This window comes from Phocoena sinus, chromosome 4 (assembly GCF_008692025.1).
Source record: "Phocoena sinus isolate mPhoSin1 chromosome 4, mPhoSin1.pri, whole genome shotgun sequence".
Classification (NCBI taxonomy): Eukaryota; Metazoa; Chordata; class Mammalia; order Artiodactyla; family Phocoenidae; genus Phocoena; species Phocoena sinus.
This window is the reverse complement of record NC_045766.1, coordinates 60695204-60712368: the sequence shown is the minus strand read 5'-3', so window position 1 is coordinate 60712368 and position 17165 is coordinate 60695204. Positions and strand designations below refer to the sequence as shown.

The 17165-nt window shown below is 45.0% G+C and overlaps 1 protein-coding gene across 1 annotated transcript in view; it reads left to right on the top strand.

Moving 5' to 3' along the window:
• The window catches only part of KLHL6 (kelch like family member 6), a 67483-nt gene extending 59509 nt beyond the window's left edge, over positions 1–7974 (top strand). Inside the window, exon 8 of the transcript XR_004349677.1 lies at positions 7705–7974. The gene's annotated coding sequence lies outside the window, so the exon portion shown is untranslated. The remainder of the gene's footprint in view (positions 1–7704) is intronic.
• Positions 7975–17165: the final 9191 nt, after the last annotated feature.

Genomic DNA, 17165 nt, shown 5'->3' with positions numbered 1-17165 from the left:
TGAAACATTTCGGTTGATTCAAGGGGGTTTAGATAAACTCATAGGCTAAAATTAATCAGATTTGGTTTACAGAACGGCAAAAAACTAGACAGCTTTTCCTTCCCTAATGCCTCATCGCCACTCCGAGCCAGCATTTACCAATCCGTTTGCAAACTGTGACCCTCATCCTGCCTGTCCTGACACCTTCCTGCAGGAGGCCCCCCTCTAGGTTTTTGGTTTCTGGTCTGACTTGGCAGCCCTGCCTCCACCAATGTCACCGTGTTGTCCCTGAAGCCCTAACTGACCCGTGCTTCTCAAACCAGAGCACGTGGAACTGGGCATATGAGCCAGAGAGCTGTGACTCTCAAGCACTGGTAAACGTGTCATCATTTAGTTTGTTTTGGATTTCAATGCAAGGGTCCTATGCAATTGAAAAGGAAAACCTGAGGCTTTAAAGAAATGTGGGGTCACATGAATAGACCATTCCCCCTGTGCCTCCCTAGAGACAGAAGTTCTTGCTTCTCCGTCTTAGGGATTCTGGGCGGACAATCTTGGGAAACACAGCCCCATCTCACTGGTTGGAAGCGCTCTGGAGTTAATCCTGGACCGTAGATCAGAGAGCCGGTGCACTGGCTGAGAGTTAAAATGGGGTTTTGACCTTAACTTCACTGCTGAGCCCTCCAGTTTCCCTGCTGGATCTAAGTGGTAATCTGCTGCCAGGACAGCTTGGCCAGGGCCTGGCATCTGCCTGGCTTTCCCTGGCGCCTCTTCCTGCTCTTGGTGCTCTCTGCTGGTTTGTGGCTTCCCCTGGACCGGCCTCCTTCTCCCTGGAGATTTTGCCTTTATATAGGATCTCAGTCCCCATCGCCTCCTCCGGTGGGCTTATGCCTCATTTTCTCTTCCTGTATGCTGCCACAATGAAGATCCTTGGTGATGGGGGCTAATTTGGGTCCGGTCCCACCCACCCCCAAGCTGCCCAGTATCAGCCTGCCTGATGACCAGTCACTCTGGTTTTTACTTGCACATTCGTTTCTAACACCTGGGGATTTTCCTTTTCTTCTTGCATGCTCAGATGTCTCCTTTGTTATTCATTCCTGCATGCCACCCATGACCTTGACACCCACGCATGCCCCATCCCTGATCATCTGCCTGGGTTCCTTACCTGCTGCCTCTCCTGTGGTCTCCAAACATAGAAACCCCACTACCCTCTTTGTCTTGACCTCTAGCTACCCCAACACCATAGTGTCCCTAGGGCCTCTTGATTTCTCAAGTTTGGAGAAAGAGCAAAAGAGGATATAGGACTTCTTGGCTACAAATTCGTTAGGAAGGTTTCTCTGTAAGGAAACTTTCCTGCTCCCTTACTAAAACTAACCCAGTTCCTCCAAGTTTGGTGGTAGAGGGAGAAACTCCCAGTGGGGACAGATAGTTGTATCTTATAATCCCTACTCTTTCTCCTATAAAGGAAGAGTCCTGTACATGACTCTTTATCTAATTTCCCAAAGGACAGCACAGACCAGGCTGGAACAGTTAAGTGAGACTTTACTGATGACTTAGAGGTGAGATAGGGAAATAAGCACAGAAATAATGCGGTGGATAATGAAGATGACAGGATTCAGCTATTTCTGAGAAGCAGTGTTTGTCCTTAGAAGGGGGGTGTGTGCGTGCATACATGCTGTCAAAGGTAAACAAAGCTGGACATTGGTTAAAGTGGTGCAAACATTTTATTCAGTAACCACTGACAGTAGGGGAACGGGCTGAATCTTACTATGATCTGTGCAGAGGTGACTGGGTGATTTAAAGGGAGGGTGAGGGGTGGGGACTGGGAACCAGTGGGGGCTCAAGTAGAGTCAGGGAAGGGAGAAAGCAAAGTGTTGGTCGTTGTAAACGTGATTAAGGCAGCTGCCTCTGCTGGCTGGCAACCTTGGAGTTAGATATTCTCTTCCCACAAAACTGGGAGACAGAGGCCCTGTCCTTTCTGATAATTACACTTCAAAAGAATGGCTTCAGGACCTTGAGAAAGACACTCCTGGGTTGTAGGCGATACATAGATATTTATCTAAAAGGGACAGAGGAAGGATTTACAATTGTAAGCCCTCTTTAGTAAATGCTCTGGGACTTCCCTGGTGGGTCCAGTGGGTAAGACGCCACGCTTCCAACGCAGGGTGGTCGGGGAACTAGATCCGGTGCAGCCAAAATAAATAGATAAATATTAAAAAAAAAAAGTTAATGCTCTAAGAAAGGGAGGTCAGGGGCCTATTATTAGGTGTTGGCTAGAATGAATGGTAAATTCTTGTGAGAGCCTTGAGCTTTTCCTGACAGAAACTCAAAAGGAGAGCTGGGTCACCCCAGGATATGGCCTTAGGCTGCTGGCAGCCATGCAAGGGTTCGTCAAGTTTCTTAATGCAGGGGTTTGGATGGAGTGTTCATGCAAATAAGGCATGTGTCTCAGTGCTCCAGGTACAGTTGCTTTATGAAGCAGATACATTAAAGAAACAGGTGTACCCACCACTTGTACTGCTGCTGAGGATGTTTTAAAAGAGAACTGACCATTTTCTACAACCCGACATGTACCCTTCTTCTAGAATATTCTGAAGACAACTAAAGAGAAAAATAGGCTAAAACTTCTTTCAACCTATGTAGGCCCAAGCAGTGCTCTCAAACTATTTGGACTATGTCCCACAGTTTCAAAATGAAAACATTTTCTATCTTGTTATATTTTTTCTTAAAATTGCTGTTCACAGCCCACTAAATTAATTTCATCACCCGCCATGAGTCACAAGTCACAACCTATACTTGAAAAATACAAGGATGGAGGGTGCAGACCTGGGCAAAGACAGGGCAGGGGCGTGGGGAGAGGAGGGGCAAACCTTAGTTTAACACTTACAGTAGAAACCAGAGGGAAAAATTTGACTACACAAAGAAACCTATGAGTCTGACCTTAGACAAACAGAATTTTTGTGGGTAAACTTCTATTCTTTCATAATTAAAATATAGTAATAGGAGCATCTAATGAGTAATTTCCCAGAAATATGGACAGAGCCGTAAATAGTTATAGAAGAGTGATAAAATTAGTCTAGGTAGAAATTCTGGAATTTTTAATTATCAAAGTGCATCCTAGTAGAATGTTGCATTGCCAGAAAAGGTCACTATAGAAACCTGGGGGAAAAACAATACATTAGACTTTGTTAGACTTTGTTCTGGCTGAGTCATAAGTAGACATTAGTGAAGGAAGTAATGGAGTGAGTCTTTGTGAAACAGTGCAACAAATATTGATTGAGTACTTAATATGCGCCAGGCAGGATTCTAGGTACCAGGGCTCCACATCCACGAACAAAACAAAAGTCCCTGCTCTCATGAGCTGACATTCTAGTAGAGACAGGCAACAACCAAACAAGTATATAATACAATGTCAAGCAGTAAAGATGCTTGAAAAGGAGTAAAGCAGGGTTCAGTATATGCAGGCTACTTTAAAGAGGGTGAGCAGATACCCTTTCTGATAAAGAGACAGTTAAGTAGAAACTTGAGTGAAGAGAGTATCTGGGGGAAGCATATTCCAGGTAGAGGGAATAGCCAAAGCAAAGGCCCTAAGGCAGGAGGCTCAGTTTACTCAGGAACAGTAAAAAGGTCTTGGTGGCTGGAGTGAATTCCGAGTGACGGTAAGGAGTCTCAAGGCCACTGTAAGAACTTTGCCTGCGGACTTCCCTAGTGGCACAGTGGTTAAGAGTCTGCCTGCCAATGCAGCGGTCGCGGGTTCGATCCCTGGTCCGGGAAGATCCCACTCTAGAGCCTGTGAGCCACAACTACTGAGCCGGTGTGCCACAACTACTGAAGCCCACGTGCCTAGAGCCTGTGCTCCGCAACAAGAGAAGCCACTGCAATGAGAGAAGCCTGTTTACCACAACGAAGAGTAACCCCTGCTCTCTGCAACTAGAGAAAGCCCATGCGGAACAACGAAGACCTGATGCAGCCAAAATTTTTAAATAAATAAATTTTTTTTAAAAAAGGAACTTTGCCTGTGATCAGAGGAAGATGACAGGGCATAAGGCAAGTTCAGAAATGATACAGATTCACAAATGTTACATAGTTTACAAATTCAAGTTGGCTACATTCACAGTGGCAATTAGTAGCTAGGGACTGCTGAAAGCAAGTTTTTCGTGAACCCAACAAACATTGAGCTTTCTCCAAAACCTTGGTTTTTCTGACCCTGCCCTGTGCATTCTCATCATGGTGGGATGGGGCTGACTCTCCCAACTGCCTGGTCACACGAGCCCCGGGGGATTTGGGGAAAGCCTCTCAAATAATTATCTATAATTCCCTGTATAAATGGAAACGGCAGCACTCAGGTTCATGGGCATCTGGTGAAAATGAGACCATCACTGGTGATATTGGTAGGTGGTACAAGGGGGATGAAAGCCAGAACTTTTAAAGGCAGTGATCTGTAGGAAGCCTAGATGCTTTTGTAAAACCTCTTATGAGTATCCGAAAATAATGTGGACTGAGATTCAGCACAATACAAAAAATATAAAAAAACAAAAAACTAATAAACATCCTTAGTGGTTAAGTGCAAACCAACAAACCATTTTAAAAACGTAGGTAAAATGTGTAGCAGTTCAGATGGGAACTAGAAATTAGGTGCCAGAAGTGTTATTTCTAGATGATTTTAGAGAATGTATCTTCCTAGAAGATGGCTGAAATTTTCAGTAGGAACCAAGGCTGGAGACATGGTGGGTTAGACTAGGCTGTAACATGGTCACCAACCTCCCTGCCTCCAAGGGAGGGTTGTAATAGGGGCCGTTTTTCTGCTGGTCTTTGTATCTAGGGCACCTTCCATAGAGCTGGGCACACAAATGAACACTCAAAGAATGTTGCTACTTCATCGCCTGCCAGGAATACTGTATAGGGCAGGGCTGGGCTGGGGAGTTCCTGAGAAGCTGCCACCCAACCATTACCACCACCATATTGATCGCTTCCTTGATACTTTATACATATCAGAATTTGAACGATAAAAACTATCTTTTCTTTGGACTGTGCAATGTTTTTTTTAAAATTGGCAACACTGGGGCCATATTCCTACATAACAACTGGTCACAACAGAGTAGGGGAAGTTCCTTTGAGAAAGGGGCTGTGCTTTTCAGTTTGCCAGACTCCACTGGCCTGATTGGCCCCCAAAGGCATTTGAGTTTGCAGCCTCTGACATACACTATCTTGTTTTATCCACCAACTCTATGAAGTAAACTGATGCTTTATGGATGAGAAAACTGAGGCTCACAGATGTTGAGTACTTTCCCAGCATCAGGGCTAGACACCTGTCTGTGGGTCTCCCCAGCTGATGCTGCTTCTGCTATGTCCACTACGGCTGCAGTGATGACATGGGACCCACGTAACTCCATGCTTCTAGGATTCGAGGATTTTAGATCATGCAAATCACAATTCTAGAGTCACTCTGAAAAATCTAGAAATAGGTATTACTAACTCACTGTGTGACCTGTGCGAGGACAGAGACCTTTGCCCAAAAGACGCAGCAGCGAGGGGTTGGAGATGACCTCTAAGTTGACTTCCAGCCCTAACAGACTCTCATGCAGAAGACGAGACTGCACTTTTAAAGGTTCCACATGGGGCCAAAAGATGACAAGAAGTTCCTTACTTACATCTTGGTGATGGGGCAGAGCCAAGGACTCCCAAGGGTTTATTTTCCTAAAAAAGAAAGGTCTGGTCTGAACTGCCAGCCCTATACCTCTAATCTGTGGCCAACCCCCCCACCACCACCAGTTCCCTACCAGGCCTCCTCTCTCAGACTGAGCTCTTAGGGGGTCTGTGGCCTGTTCTATCCCAAGGTCATTGAGGCTAAGACACTATTGACAATAAGACAAATCTTTATCTTAGGTGACTCCCAGCAAAGGAAAGATGGCACAATGCCTTAATGATAAGATTTCGTATTGTACGAATCAGTCACAACCAGCTTTCGTTGCTTTGAAATTTCTTTTCTCTATCTTCAGAGATTGGGCCATGTGCCCACCCTTCACTTGCATTCCTTAGCATTGCATTGGTGGCCCTTTAGCGCATAGTCTCAGTGACAAAGTATATTATAGCATAATTTACTTAGGTGTCCTACAGCACTTGTTCTTGCTTCACAAGAAAATATGGGATTGTGGTCATTCTTCCTCTAATGAATATCTATTTTACTAACGTAAAATTTATGTACCACTGCTCTGTTTCCTTGCTTTTCTATACATGATAACTTTTTGTTTCAATGTCAAATCAAAGCTTTATCATGAAATCATTTATTAGAAAAGCCTTATGGAGGTAAAATTGGCATACAATAAACTGCATATATTTAAAGGGTACCATTTGATAAGTTTTCACATATGCATACGAAACCATCATCACAAACAAGATAATAAAACTACCCACCCTCAAAGTTTCTCCTGCCCCTTGGTAATCTCTGCCTCTCACCCATGCTATTCCTCCACCGCCTTGTACAGACAACCAATGACCTGCTTTCTGTCAGTATGGAGCAGTTTGCATTTTCTAGAACTTTATATAAACACAACCATACAGCATGTACTCTTTTTTTTGTCTGGCTTCCTTCACTCAACAGTTATTTTGGATTCATCATTGTTGTTGTATCGATACATTCATTCCTTTAAAAATAGCTTTATTGTGATGTCATTTACATGCCATAAAATTCACCTAAGTGTCGAATTCAATGATTTTAAGTATACTTAGAGTTGTGCAAACTTCACCAAAATCTAATTGTAGAACACTTTCATCACCCCCAAAAGAAACCTTATGCCCATTTACAGTCACTGCCATTTCCACCCCAGCTCTAGACAACCGCTACTCTATTTTCTGCCTCTATAGGTTTGCCTATTCTTGACATTTCTTAAAAATGGAATAATACAATATGTGGTCTTTTTTCTGGCTTCTTTGACTTAGCATGTTTTCAAGGTCCCTATCCATTGTAACATGTATCTATGTTTCATTCTTTTTAATGGCTGAAAAGTATTCTAATTTATGGAAACAGCATTTAGATTATTTCCACCTTTGGCTATTATGAATGATGCTGCTACAAACTTTTTTTTTTGTTTTTGTTTTTTTTTGCGGTACGCGGGCCTCTCACTGTTGTGGCCTCTCCCGTTGCGGAGCACAGGCTCCGGACACGCAGGCCCAGCGGCCACGGCTCACGGGCCCAGCTGCTCCGCGGCATGTGGGATCTTCCCGGACCGGGGCACGAACCTGCGTCCCCTGCATCGGCAGGCGGACTCTCAACCACTGCGCCACCAGGGAAGCCCTGCTACAAACATTTTTATACAAGTTTCTGGGCGAACATATATTTTCATTTCTCTTGGGTATAAACCTAGCAATGAAATTGCTGGGTCACATAGTAATACTATGCTTAACATTCTGAGAAACCTGCCAAACTATTTTCCAAAGTGACTGCACTGTTTTACATTCCCTATAGCAATGAACAAAGATTCCAGTTTCTCCACATCCTTGTCAACACTTGTTACTGTCTGTCTTTTTGATTATAGCCATTCTAGTGGGTGTGAAGTGGTATCTCATGGTTTTGATTTGCATCTCCCTAATGACTAGCGATGAACATCTTTTCACATGTTTATTGGCCACTCATATAACTCCTTTGAGGAAATGGCTCTTCAAATCCTTTGTCCATTTTTAAATTGAGTTAAGTCATAAATGGCATTGGGTTCTCTTCCTTTCTCTTAGATCACTCCCTCTGGGGAAGCCAACTGCCGTGTTTTGAGGACCCTCAAGCATCCTTGTTGGGGGCTTCCTGCCAACAGCCATGATGAACTGATCTGTCTTAGAAGTGGCCCTCCAGTACTCAAGGCTTCAGATGATCACAGCCCCACCCAACAGCTTTACTGGACTCTCAGGAGAGACCCTGAGCCAGAACGGCCTAGCTGAGCTGACCCCCAGAAACCGAGATAATACGGGAGTTCCCTGGTGGTCCAGTGGTTAAGGCTAGGCACTTTCACTGCCATGGCCTGGGTTTAATCCCTGGTGGAAGAAAGAAACTGAGATAATAAATGTTTGTTGTTTTAAGCTACTAAGGTTTGGGGAATTTGTTACACAGCGAAAGATTACTAATATATGGGGAATGGGTAAGAGGTGGAGGGTGGAGGCGAAAGTGGCTCTGGGAGGCGCCTCCCACCGCCCTCCTCCAGGTGTGACTGCGGGGCACCCGCAGTAACCCCGAGACGCCTCTTTAGGGCGGCCATCCCGCGTGGGTCCCCTTGGACCAGGAGCAGACAGTGAGGACGGAGGGATGGCGGTCTTGCTGGAAAGCTCTTAGGGAGGAACAGAGCAGGAGTGGTTGCGCCCTTGACCAGCCCCTTTGTGGATAGAAGAGCTGCTTCTGCAGGGGCCGTGGCCTCAGTGCTCCGGGCAATGCCTGGTGCCGGGGGCCCCAGAGCCGCCCGCTGGGAGGAGCCCGGGGTGGTAGCGGGGCTGGGCGGCAACCTGGGAACTGAAAGACGTGAGGACGAGGTCCAGCCATTCCTCGAGGTAAGGGGCTGCTTTCCCCTCTCTCCTGTGGACCCTGCAGGCTGGGGAGTGTGCGGGGGCCTCAGCCGGGCACAGGGCTGGCACAGAGGGGCCCTCTCACACTTGGCCACGCGTTGACTGCATTATTTCAGGGTCATCCAGGCCATCATCCCCTGCCTCCAGGTACGGATTTGCCTGGGCTGGCAAGAGGACCAATCCTCCGATCACAGTCAAGACCCAGACGCCACCTCCCTGCTGGGGCCGGCGGTGCACATGGGCTCCTCGGCTCCTGGTACCACAGGTGAGGGTGGAGGCCGCCTGGGGCCCCACAGGCCTCCAGTTTCGTCTAGGGCAGGGTTTTCCATACTCCTCAGAGTGTGACCCAGGGAGGAGCAAAGTTTACATCCCAACGCAGTGCACACACAAAAATACGTTCACAGAATTAAAACCAACGTTTGTGGAACCATATTGTGCTTACGGTGTCTGATGTCCTCATCTATTCTGTTCTGTTCTTTCTAGCCTATTCGTTTGTTCTGTTCTATTCTATCCTGGAGACAGAGGAGGAGAGGGGCTGTGGGAGGCGGCGGGGTCACCCACAGTCTCCTCACAGGACCCTTCGAGGGAGAGTTTCTTCCGAGGCAAACTGCATCTGCCCTGGGTGAGCCCTCATGTGTCTCCCCCATGGGCCCCGGGCTCTTGGCAGCAGAGACAACACCCTGTTCGCCCAGTATCCCTCATGGCTCCTGGAAGAAACCCAGAATTCTTAGAACCCGCAAGTCTTGGAGAACGTCCCTCAGTCAAAGCCCCCCAGTTGTGCAGGGGAGGAAAGTGCAGCTCACAGCAGTCTTTTGCTGTATCTTTGTCATTTCCATGTTTAAGCCCTGCCTCCTGGATTCACTGGCCATGGGCTCTGTGGTACTAAAAGTCTTAGGTACTAAGTCTTAGGTTTATGGAGGTGGCAGCACTGAGGGGACCCCAGATTCTGGGTCTGGCAGGTCACAGGCACCTGAGTGAATGAGAGGCCCATTGCCTGGGGTAGGAGCAGGGGCTTTGGAGTCAGTCAGACCTGAGTGCGGTTTTGACTTTGCCTCTCGCTCACTGGCTGTGTGATCTTGGGTAAGCCGCTTAACCTCTCTGAGCATCAGTGTCCTTACCTCTAAAACAGGAATAATACTGCCTGTTTTGTAGGATTGTTATGAGGATTATCAAAAATGTATATAATTTACAATGCCTGGGAACTCAAAAATAGCACTTGCTCTATTTGTTGTTAATTGTAACACTAACTAGAGGGTCTCAGAACAACTTCATATATGCTGCTATTACTTAGTTTTGGAGGTAATCTGACTGCCATTGTTTTCATCCTAGGCAAAAAGGAAATTTTCATAAACATCTAGGGGAGGAAGCAGGTTATATTTGTCAGGAACAGCCTTAGTAATAAAAGGAGAGGAAACACACACACACACACACACAAAACCAAGAACACAGGTCCTTGCCAAGAATCCACCTGGTTACAAAGACAGTTGCGTTTTTGGAAAATGAATGGAACGACTCTGGTCCCAGCCAGTGTCCAGCAGTGTGTTGGGAAGACATAGACCTGGTCTCCGGGGCACTCCCAGTCCATATGCCAGAATAAACACGGTCTGTTGGTAGAGAAGTACAAGATGAGTGGGAATGATGGGCCATGAAAATTCAAGCTGATAACACCTGGGGAGCATTCTCTCTTCTCTCAGCGGAACTTCATTAATACATAATTTAGGAAATATAGTTTTGCGGCTTAGAGTTTAAATACTAGAGTTGTCGTTTTGCTTTACAAATTGAATGAACTCTCTCTCTCTTTTTTTTTTTTTTTTTGTGGTACGCGGGCCTCTCCCTGCTGTGGCCTCTCCTGTTGCGGAGCACAGGCTCCGGACGCGCAGGCCCAACGGCCATGGCTCACGGGCCCAGCCGCTCCGCGGCATGCGGGATCCTCCCGAACCGGGGCACGAACCCGTGTCCCCTGAATCAGCAGGAGGACTCCCAACCACCGCGCCACCAGGGAAGCCCTGAATGAACTCTCTTAACTAGTGAATCTAATAGGGACTTTAAATTATTCTGATTAGAAAACACATTTTCGGTGAATTAGGGACTTGGAAAACAAAATCATAGCTAGATCAATTATTTGGCTCTAAGTTTGGCTTTTCCCCACATGTCCACTAGATGGCGAGATGGGACCACTCTAGATCCCACTAGTTCCGAAGCGGCTCTTCCCGCACAGGGTTAAAGTGAGGAAACTGCATTTTTGTTTTGGTTTCCTGTAAAAAATTTCTTTTCCTTTAAGAATAGAAAGGTAAACACTTTATGCACAACTTTTTAAGGGCCCTTTCTAGCACTAAATGAGTGCTAAATAGAGGTATGCCGTTTCCCTGTCTGAAGGCCTGAACCCCAGGTGTTTTATCTTTGAGGAAAAAGAACAGTTGATGGTACCAATGAGTGAAAGCTTACCCTAAATCAGGTGCTGTGCCAAGAGCTTCATCTTATTCATTCCACACAGGGAGACTAGAAGGTGTCATTTTCGTTTTGTTTAAATGCTACCATTTTCACGTGCGGACATTTTGTAGGTAAGAGCTCTGAGGTAAGAATTTCAAATATGACTACTTCAACCAAATGAAGAATCTAAGACAGTGAATGTAGGGAACTAAGTGAAGTTAAGGAAGCTTGCTTCCAAAGAGAGACTTCTTTTGGGTGCCCAGGTTTTCACTCCTGGCCATGGCAGCTAAAGGGACAGAGCTATATACTTCTTGCACAAAGAGGCAGGAAACATCTGGGTAAGTGAACTAGCACAAAGCCTGGTCCAGAAATGAAAAGTAGAAGCTGTGGGACCGAGGGGCCTGTGATTACAACTGCCAGAAGCAAAGGGGTTCCTTCCTTTCCAGCCTAAGTACACAAATAAGTCAGCACTGGGGCCCTTTGTTCAGCATCTACCAGGTGCCAGGCATGGTGCTAGGTGCCCTATGATTTAATCCTCATTTATGCCTCACAATCACCCTTTAACACGGGTGCTGAGAAGGTGGGATGACGTACAAGGCAATTCCACTGAGTCATCAAGGTTATTTACTCAGCCTTATCTCTGCAGCCAACATTCTGCTCAGGGAAGTGGTGACTAAAGCAGATTACAGGCCACGGTCCTTCCCTTACAGTGAAAATACTTCCATTGCTGAGTTATACAAACTAGTCTCGGAAAAGAAAACTGTTCTTTCAGTCTGAGTATTCAAACTTTGGAGCTTTTTGGTAACCAGTCAGCATCTAAATGGAATTCGAATGCATTTCTATGGCATTGGATTCAACAGAGAAAAGCCTTTGAAACATGGAGAGAAATCAACTTCATTCTGGTTGAGATCCACGTGGACAGGCTTTTTAGAAGTGTTTCCCTCTGTGATTTAGCTAAGCTAAGAACTGATTGAGTTCGCACAGCTGGGAGAAAAATTAAGTATCAGAAAGGAATTTTCCCTAGGTGTTTTATTTATGAATTCATCCATTCAAGTTCAACTGCTTCCTATTAGAAAACCAGGTTAAATTTGGACTTTATAAGTTTAAAACCTAAGTCAGATCATGACGTTTCTGTGCTCAAACCTTCTAATGCCTCATCATGTCCCTAAAAACCAAAGTTATCCCAAAGGCCTACAGAACCCTATGTAGTCTGGTTCCCCATTACCGTATTTCTCTCTCTAACCTCATTTGATTTCTTCCTTTGTTTTTTAATACATCAGTTCTATGACTAAGAAGAGATTGCTCTTTGCAGCTCCCTGAATTCCCCCACCTCTTTCTGTTTTCTCCATCAGGAGTCAGCAGATACAGCCTGTGGGTGGACCAAATGCCCATTTTTATACAGCCCACAAGATAAGAATGGTTTTTTAAGTGGCTGGAAAAAAAAAACTTGGAAAACTACTATCTCATGACATGAAAATTATATGAAGCTCAAATTCCGGTGTCGGTGAATAAAATTTTACCTCTGCTAAGACACATATTTCCTTGTAACCTGGGGGTCGGTCTCGTGTTAAAGTGGCCACCGTTTTCTCCAAGGGAGATTTGATGTGGTCTCTCTATCTGTGTATTACATAGGTATATAAATATGTATATAGATTATAGTTAGTATAAAGAGGAAATATTAATCCTTCATAATTTTACTATTAATAATCCTAGCGGGGTAGCCATAGTAGAGATTTTTGGCATATTTACTTCTAGTCTTTTATATACACATTTACACATACACAATTATTTCTAAGCCTAGTTTTGAATTTTCATTAAATACTTTTATCTAGAAGAAACACTATTTCTCACTCTCCTAGATATCCTCACTTCAAAATTACCTTTAAAATTTTAATTTTTTAGCATACATTATAGGATATATATTTATTTTTGAAAATTTAGACAGTAAAGATAAATAAGGAAAATGAAACTGCCATCAGTCTCCTCACCCATAAACAAGCACCAGTAATAGTTGGTCATACATAAACATTCATATTTAATACCCAGTACCTTAGCCAAACCTCCTTCGAGGTTGCCTGGGTCTACCTCCAAAGCTTCAGTAGATGCAAAACTCAGCAGACTCTGTATTAGGAGCTGCGTTGTAAATCAAAAACTAGAATACCAAGTAAATCTACTCTGCAGAAAACCTCAGCCAATGCTAAAACAACTGAAAACATGCTCAAATTTGTCTCTCTTGAGTAAGAGGGAGACAATTCATGACACGTATAGCCCAGAGGTTTCCCCGCAAATACACAGAGTCGTACTGTACCTACTATTATGCAGCCTGCTTTCCCCACTCAGCAATATATCATGAGCAGGTTCCCATATCATGTTATCATAATTCTTCTAAAATGTGTTTTTTAATAGTTGTAGAACATTTCATTCCAAAGAGTAAAAACATAATTGATTTCATTTCCTCTACTCATGAACACTCAGGTTGTTTGTAACTTTTAACCTATTCTAATAATCATAAGCATCTTTGGATATTTTTTCCAATAATATAGACGTGGACTTACTTGGTCACGCTATATGCGGACGGTAAGGGGTTGATGCATGTTTCCACGATTCCTTAGAGCAAGGTCGAATTCTCTCTTTAGTCTACCTAGGTTATTATCATTTAACAAAAAAACCTTTGTCCATTGAATGAACAAAGCAATTCTATCTTATTGTTTTAACTTGAAGTTTGTTGATAACTAAAGAGATTGAATATATTTTCATACGCTTATTAGCATTTCTACTTCTTTTGTGAACTGCCTATGTCCTTTGTTTATCTTTTGTTTATTAATCTGTCAGGGCTTATTATGCATCAAGGAGACTAACCTTTTGTAGTATATGATGTGAATATTTCCCCCAGGTTTTCATTTGTCTTGTAATTTTTAAATGGTGTATTCTATCACTATCTTTCCTTGTTTTATTCTTAGAAACTTCCCCCATCCCCCAATACTCACCCACCAAGATCCCATGAGGCAAAGAGCCCAACAGTCTATGTTTCTCATCACTATGCCCTACAGCCCTCCATGTAAGGTACAGACGCAGCTGTTGCATCAACATCGCTTCTATGGGAAAGCCCGAGACCTTCAGTACCGGGTGCCCAGGGAGTGGAGACCCCCACGTAGGTCCTGCTCCCTCCTCACTGCGCTCAGTGGTAGGACTTCTGAAGTTCGGATGACAGTAAAGATGGGGCCGTCAGAGGAACATGAGGCCCTAAGCGAACGCTGTACCAAAACATGCTCACAGATGCCACTCTTGGAGGGAAGCAGAGGCTCATCATCCTCACCCCCAGGCTGGTGTGACAGCTCCATGTACAAAACAACAGCTGCACTTTACGTTGCGGAAGCTTCCTGGGGGTCAGCCCTGAGTGAGCTCTCTACTGCGTCACTCACTGGCTCCTCACAGCAACCTGTGCAGCAGGTTCTAGTGTCCTCACTTTACAGGCGAGAAAACCAAGGCCTGAGAGGTCCAGGCATCCCACACTGGCGGCGGCAGAGCCGGTGCAGCCAAGGCTGAGCCTGCTGATGCAAAGCTGAGAGGGTAACTAGTTCTGAGGGCAAAACGTTGGCAATAAGCTTAACTGCCCTGAGCCTCAGTTTCTTCACACTTCAGAGCCTTTTGGCACATCTGATGGTGGGGATTAAATAAGACTAGATTGTCTTTACTATCCCTCCTCACTCTAAGATTATTCTATAAACATATTTCTATTTCTAGAAAACTTTATGAAAAGCAAAATCACACCTTGCTTTTCTTTTCTCACAAAAAAAGAAGCAAAGGTCGTAAGATTTTCTGTCCATTTACAGCCTCAATTAACTAAACGGTTAATGTGTGACTGCATGTACAATAGGACGGCAAGGAGAAGGAATCAGCGTGGGCTGGAGAGGTCTTGGTGGAGGTGAGAGCTGGACTGTCCTGTGTAAGAGGTGCCGACTTGCAGCAAGACAGGAGGGTGTTCCAGGAGGAAGAAAACAGGAGCAGAGCTAGGAGTCGTGGCTACACCCGGGGCCTTGTGGGAACCAGGTGCTGGGGCAGGGTCTGGGTGGGAAGCGTGGGAGTCAGCGGGAGCCGGATGGAGGAGACGGTTGTCACGCCAGGCTACGGTAAGACTCCATGCAGGAGCCGAGGGGAAGGTTCAGGAGACCGAGTTGGCCAACGGGGACGAGAAATGTCCAGGAGCCCATTTCATTCAGCACTGAATAGGTCCTGAGGGTTCAGACTTAGGAAAACATGTTCTTAGTTTCACATCCTTCTTCTGTTTTGGTTAGGTGTTCCATAATGGCTTGATAAATTCCCAGAACTATAAATGGTAACAATATGAAACACTATGGACCCATACAATGACCATGTTGAAACCAATATGTTTTTCTGTTTGTTTGTTTTAATTAATTAATTTATTTTGGCTGCCTTGGGTCTTCGTTGCTGTGTGTGGGCTTTCTCTAGTTGGGGCGAGAGGGGGCTACTCTTCGTTGCGGTGCACGCGCTTCTCATTGTGGTGGCTTCTCTTGTTGCGGAGCATGGGCTCTAGGCACACGGGCTTCGGTAGTTGCGGCACACGGGCTCAGTAGTTGTGGCTCATGGGCTCTAGAGCGCAGGCTCAGTAGTTGTGGTGCACGGGCTTAGTTGCTCTGTGGCATGTGGGATCTTCCTGGACCAGGGCTCGAACCCGTTTCCCCTGCATTGGCAGGTAGATTCTTAACCACTGTGCCACCAGGGACGCCCGAAACCAATGTTTTTTTTAGGCATTAATTTAACAACATGATGAATATAAACACTCCCCTGGTTCTTAGGAGGCCAATGTTGTACTTGAGAATTTTGCTCGGTGGCTGAACTTCCTTCTGTTCGTTCCTCTCTTCTTCTGTGTCTCAGTTTCTATCTCTGTGATCATTGGATTTGTTTTCTATTTTTAATATTTTTTGTTTACATAAAAACTATTTCAAGTGCTTTTTGGAAGTAGGTAGAATACAAATAAATTATTATTAAAGCTTCTCTAGATATATGGTCTTCAATATCTCATTCTACTAAATAATAACAAAACAGGTCTTCATACATAAGCCCTTTTGGACAGAGGATCTGAAGTCCTTTGTAAATCCAACTTATTAAACCTAATTCAAGTTAACAATCCCTGCATTTGTATGTATAGCATTTTAAGGATAAAAAGTGTGGGAATTTTTTTGGTTAATGTGTATTGTTTTATTTGAGCCACAGAAGTCCTGACAGTGAGCTCTTTCTTTCATCCCGAGTACCCAGCACAGCACCTACGGCATAGGTAGACTCCCTACAAATGCTTATTGAAAGAATGAATGATTGAATTAAGTCAGAAATCACAATTCTGTGAGCAGGAATAATCATTATTCTCATTTCACTGAGGAAGAAGCAGTGTTGTGCTGGAGTCATGAGACAGACTGGGACCTGGGACCTGGGACCCTTTTACTGGAGAACTTACACCTGGACAAACATCTCCCCGAGCAACAGAAGACAAAGAAATCTTAAGGGACTAAAGATAAGTGCGTGCATGTGCAGTTGGGGCAAATTATGAACAATAAGATGCAAAAAGGCCTAAAACCAACCGTCACTTCTGAGGTGCCGGGAGCAAGGGTACTACGCGTGATCCCTGCACGCAGCACCACCAAGGGGGTGGGCAGACCACCTAAGCCACGCCTCTGGCCCCACCCAGAGATCCACCCCTACACTCACCTCATTTAAGGAACCAGCCCACGCTCTTTCCAGATGGAGCAAGGGCACCTGTTACTTGTTTTTGCTCCCTCCTGCTACAGCAAGAGTCCCAATAAAGCCTTGCCTGAATTCCTTCTCTGGCCTCTTATCAATTTATACTGATTAAAGGGTCCAAGGACGCTGGTTGGTAACAATCAGGACGTGCTCAGGAGAGCCGATGGCATATATTTCTTCCCAGCTCCACTTCCATTAAGTGACTTCACCTTGGCAGCTTGAGATTGGCCACGGTGGGAGTACTGACACCAAGGAAATCAGCAAAAGCTGTAAGTCCGCCACCCTTCCCCTTGAACCCTTGAGAGCCAGTTTTAAAATATTTGCCAGCATACCGCTGAACTTAGGATTCAGACTAGTTAAGTGACCTGACCGAGGTTACGTTGCTGGCTTGGAATTCAGGTCCAGGCTCCTAGCTCTAAGGCCAGAGGCCATTAGGGAAACTGATGGGTCATGGATGG